Source organism: Galleria mellonella, unplaced genomic scaffold, assembly GCF_026898425.1.
Source record: "Galleria mellonella isolate WM207_F2 unplaced genomic scaffold, CSIRO_AGI_GalMel_v1 utg184, whole genome shotgun sequence".
Lineage (NCBI taxonomy): Eukaryota > Metazoa > Arthropoda > Insecta > Lepidoptera > Pyralidae > Galleria > Galleria mellonella.
This window is the reverse complement of record NW_026442025.1, coordinates 9,311,539-9,317,538: the sequence shown is the minus strand read 5'-3', so window position 1 is coordinate 9,317,538 and position 6,000 is coordinate 9,311,539. Positions and strand designations below refer to the sequence as shown.

The following is a 6,000-nucleotide window of genomic DNA, read 5'->3' as shown; positions in this document are numbered from 1 at the left end:
AAAAACTTAAAATTTGTTGCTTTTTTTTTATGTGCATATATATATATATATATATATATATATATATATATATATATATATATATATATATATGGAAAGTGGTAACCGTCGCCTATAGACATGAGCATATATATATATATATGCGTTATTCCTCAGGTATATATATATATATATATATATATATATATATATATATATATATATATATATATATATATATATATATATATATATAACTGTAATACTTTAAAATCGAAAAAAAAGCAGTTTTGATTAATAATTAATGTTTGTTATTCTCGAAAGGGTTTACAGCCGTATAAATAACTTTGTACTTACAGGCTTTATTGGAAACATGTTATCATCATCAAGTCATAATACATTTAAATATTTATTTCTTTAATTTCAGACAATTAAAAATCGTTTAACAAAAATAATAAGACCAACGTGAAAATCCTTTTCAATTTAAAAAATATCATAAAAGTCGTAACATTGTAGATTTGACAATCGCTCAACAAACGTACATAAAGAAACAATCGCATTAAAAAATTTGTATTTTTTTAAATTAATTAAATATGGTAGAAAATTCACAAAAGAAACGTACGTAAAGTACATCAAATTATTTTTATATATGATCAATTCGTACTTGTCATTGTTTAGACATCAACGAGCGCACTCAATAATAGTGCGTTACCTACATACCTACTTTTCAATAACATATATTTTTTAAAAACAAGTCATTTTTTCGTGTTCATTTGTATTTTTAATGATTAAAGTTATTATTGAAATTGTGCTTATTAACAACTTTACCAATTCAAAATAAACGAAGAAATTAATGCGAGACATTGCAAAAAAGTGGACTCGTGCGCACGTTGAAGGCGATCGAGGTGGCAGTACGTCGTTTTTAATTTAAACAACATAGCTAACATATTATATTATTGTTGGTCAACCTTATTGACAAGAAATAAAGTTGAATATGGATAAATAAAATTCACATTCAACTTGCCGTCGTGAATGGAGAAGGCTCCAACTACCAGTCATTTGGGTAACCGCGTCAGTCTGCGACCAGCACTTGACGTTGCCGCACGCGTCTACGCCACTCTGTTATTGGCCGATTTGAATTTCGAACGTTCCAAACCGGCCAATCGCGTTCGATTGGACGTTTGATTTCTTTTTTTCGCGTCTACAGTGTGTTCCGTTAGTGTCTGTGTTTGTGACATTGCGAAGACCGTGTGTTGATGACATCAAATAGTGATCTTTTGTATTAGAAGGTCGGATATATTCTCACGTGTTCTGGTAAGAATTTTTGAATGAATTTATTTCTAGTTTTTTGTAATGGACCCGTGTATTTTTCTCACGAGAAACACCGTTTAGCCAATTGCATTTTTATAATATGATTCTTATGAATTGTTTTGCTCTTGTTGCAAAAATATTTTGTTTCAATGACACTTTGTGTAATTGTTTTTTAAATAAGTTGCAGTGAGTAGCATTATTGTCATTTATATTCAAAATATCAAGTGTATGTATTTGTAAGTAAGCGCTGAGGTATTTTACATCATCATTTTTATAATATGAACCGATCATTGTTAATACATTACTTTTTCCCGCGTAAAGTATCTTTTGTATTGAGTAATAATTATCTACTCATGTGTCAAATTTTATTAAAATCCATACATACATCCGTACATTACCAGATTTCAAAATTATAGAACTACTAGAACTATAATATTATTAATATATTTTTAGTTATATTTTTTTCTGTGGGTAGTTTAATACTTACTTTTTATGCTAATTTATGTTGGTAATAAAATAACGTCCATTTTAAAGTATTATATATTTCGAAAATAGCTATGAAAAAATGTAAATAGTTATAATAATTTTTACATTAATAACGATAAGGACGGTTGAATTAGGTATAATATAATCCGAGGATATGTTAATTTTGTATTAAATAAGAAAAAAAAATCATCTATACATCGACCAAATTGATACAATAAATGTTATTTATATCAATCGATTTCATTAACATAACATGTTTTACGATGGAAATATACAGGAATAAAATATTTTAATATCAACGAGACACTATTACGATAATTGTCGTACATTCGGAGGTACAGTCAGCGCCAAAAATCGATCTAAACATATCCAGATTTCCAAAACTCCGAAATATTTTTGCAAAGTTGATTACAAAGATATTTGTATAATTAAAAACTGGCGGCAAATTCGATTGAACATCGTATATTATTAGATAAAATTAATATACCTAATTAATTTTTACTCTTAATATTAATATTTATTTATAAACATCTACATTAGACAACTTACTCTAGTTCAGACAATTTACTGAAACAAATTTAAAATTTTAAATAAATAAAAAATTTAAGAATTTGTTCCAAACAAAATAGGGTCTTCAATCGTGACAAAAACAATACGAGAGGAATACAGTGACTCCTATCGTGGCAAATCTGAATTCGCTTAAAATAGTGCTATAAATAAGTACATCCCATTCGTGTTTCTGCCATGAAATAGTTATGCTTGCATGGCTGTGTTTCGATTTGTAAGATGAGATATGACAATGAAATTACACGGTACAGGGACACAACGAATTAGCCCTCAGGAATAGCAAAGCAAGAAGAATATTATGGACGACACAATATATTTTGTTATGTCCATGTTTATAGGCATCGGCGATATTTACTACTTTCCATCAAGTGGACTGTCAGCTTGTTTGTCATTCTAAGTTGCATAACAAGAATGAGAAAAAAAATTCTTAAAAATGATTTATTTTGTTTTGACTTTTGTAGCTGACTGTACCATACGTTATAAATAGTTTTATCCAATAACAATCTTCACAGATTGTTCGCATGTAGGCTTTTGTGTTCCACATAAAATTTTCTAAGTCGAACGGTTTTGTATGTGTCGAGCTTGCTTCACATGTAACCAGTTACTTGGCCGTTTGTATTAGAGCACGTTCAGTGATTTACTTTTACAGTATTTTTTTTTCATGGGTGAAAATGGAATGGTAACCCCGCCTGCGCTAACGGGATACGCTGGAGGAGCACCAGTGAAGGGTGATAGATAAGAATGAAAACAGGCCAGTTAGCCAATCATGATGAATTCATCAGAAATTAACCATGATAGTTTCCAGGGGGAACCGCGAGGAAATCGACCTGGTTAAGTATATTGCTAGCAATGGGATTCTCAGTCTCCATTACTAACAATCTCTTCCCCCCCCTTCCCCGATTTTTGAGTTATCTTTTTATGCATCTATAATTGGCAAACAAGCCGACGATCCACTTAATGGTAAATATTATATATGGGCATAATTAGCACTATAAATATCAGAGACTATGCTAGACGTGTATTTACCTCATGATCTCTCATGTGATACCATTGAAAACTAGGATATTATGTCCCTGTTTAACTTTTACTATCTACTTAGATTGCCTTTACTTGTTTAAGCCTTCTTCTTGATATTGATGTCACCCTGTATACTATATACTACTACTTAGTAACGTTCGTGGACGAAATGATAGTCGGGGATTAAGTCTAAGAATGACAATTAATATGGAAGGTTGTAGAACTTCTGGTAATAATAATAGTAGTCAATATACTAGTATTGATAATTGCATACATAATAATGGTAGCGGAATTAAACAAAATAATCACAAACAACTAATAATATGACATTTCGCAAAATAACACCTAATTCTGTGAAATAAATAAACTAAATTTTAAAGCTGTTATTGCCCAAAAAAGTCCTTATTTTTCTAAGGTCTACGTCTTTATTTTGTAGTACACACACATATCGATCTGTTTACATAGTGATTTTTATATATTATAGATATATACATATCATACCTACTTAACAATAAATATACGTACAAACACGATATGTTTGTTTGTTCATTAACTTTCTTGAAATTATTTCACACATTAGCAAATGAGCCAATTCACATGTTGAACGAATGCTATGGGAATTTTATTCTATACGGAGATGCAAGGAACGCGTGGTTTAGTTCATTGTTTGAGGTCGCAGATTTCATTCCCAGTCTGACCAATTCAGATTTTTTACAAATAATTATTGCCCGCCACTTTGTACGCGTGGATTTTAGAAGTAAAAATAACTAAAAACTGCTATGGCACACGCACAAACGAAAAATTGTATTTAGCTTTATATATTTTTAAGTCATTTATATTATCTCGTTTTTTTTTATATCTATGTTGTAATTTGTGTGCTGTAAGTAAGTAATGCAACTAAATTATCTATCTATCTATCTAATAAAATATGGTCACTTCTAGATGACATATCACTATAATTCAAGCACAAAATATTTAGTTACAATTTCAGAAATACAACTGTAAAAACTGCATTCAATTACAGACAGACAAAATTTCTAAAAAAATGTAATATCTAGACTTCTTAAGACCTCTTATATTAACAATTTTCTAATTATGCATATATTTCTTCTATGCATAGATTTTTAATTACAGTTTTCTTTTATGAAGATTGTCTCGGTGTTATTATTCTAAAAAACTAGAGGTGAAAAATTAACTAACAAAAATATAAAAAAAATCTGTTTCAATTTGAAAACATCATTTGTTTTTATTTCTATTTCCATATCGAATTACTCTACAAATTGTTTCTCAGCCAGAGTATATTACATAATAATTCGTATAAAAATCTAATTTACATTCTAATCATACATTAATAATCTTGGCGGATATATTTTTTTTTAATGAAACAACTTCTTAGTATGTGGTTTGTTTCCACTATGTTTTTTTTTAATATTTCCTAATTTATATTGTCTGTTGAAACTATACAATTCATAGTTATTTTTGCTAGATTTTTTATCACGTTTTATATATTTAACCACAAAACCTATTAACTGTTTTTATGTATATAAGCATTTTATAATTATTAATTTAAATAAACTTCTATCAAAAATTAAAAATATAAAAAAAATTTAAAACTACAGACAGCTTACAGAACTACGCCTATAACTGTAAGTATATTTATTTACTCCGTAAGGAACGTAGCGTGAAGATAAATATACTATTTATATCTATAGCAAACGTTTAATGTTATCAAGTCATCAGATGATCTATCATCTTGTTTACAATTAGAGAAAAAATGCCCAAATAAACATCATAATTATCTAATATTGCATGTACTAAGATTTATTTATTTATTCATTAGTACAAATATGTGTACATGGCGGACTTAATGCTAAAAGCATTCTCTCCCAGTCAACCATAGGGAAGTGTCAGATTCAAAGTAAATTATCAATTATGTTAAAGATATTTGAGTAATGAGAAGAGTTTTACGTTTATGGTATCAATTATTCTGCAAAATCACTGTAGCGAATAAATACAGCATTCTATTTCTGTCAGATATAAAGATAAGATTAAATAGTTGTAGCTACATATCTGTTTAGTTTTTCATTGACTTTTCTATTAGCGTTCACTATTATTACATTTATTTTAAGTACTCCAGAAAAAATAATAATATATATATATATATATATATATATATATAGTAGGTATATACAGGTAACTAGAAATATATTTCTAGGGATCCACATGTTCCGTACAATTTTTTGATTCCTCAATTGGAACTATATATCACAGTGTATAAAATACAGTCCATGATACTCTCTGATAATGTAGCTTTCTATAAGTAAAATATTTTTTTAAATCGGTTATATTTTAATTTATTTATTCATCATCATCATCTCAATCATTATCTGTCCACTGCTGAATATAGGCCTCTTCTATAGACTGCTATAAGCAATGAACCTGAACCACCTACATCCACTGATCCCTGTAATGCATTTAAGGTCATCATTCCATGTAGTGGCGGAATAACCTACACTGCGTTTACCCGTACGGGGTCGCTACTCAAGAACCTTTCTTTCCCATCGGTTTCCATTGCTAATGCTACGGATTATGTCCGTAACTTTGGTTCGTTTCAGTATATCCTTATTTCGGATTCTGTCA

The 6,000-nt window shown here is 29.0% G+C and overlaps 1 protein-coding gene across 1 annotated transcript in view; it reads left to right on the top strand.

The window, feature by feature from the left end:
- The first annotated feature begins 1,055 nt into the window (after window positions 1-1,055).
- The window catches only part of LOC113511996 (glutaredoxin domain-containing cysteine-rich protein CG31559-like), a 118,730-nt gene continuing 113,785 nt past the window's right edge, over window positions 1,056-6,000 (top strand). The window contains exon 1 of the mRNA XM_026895741.3: window positions 1,056-1,293. The gene's annotated coding sequence lies outside the window, so the exon portion shown is untranslated. The remainder of the gene's footprint in view (window positions 1,294-6,000) is intronic.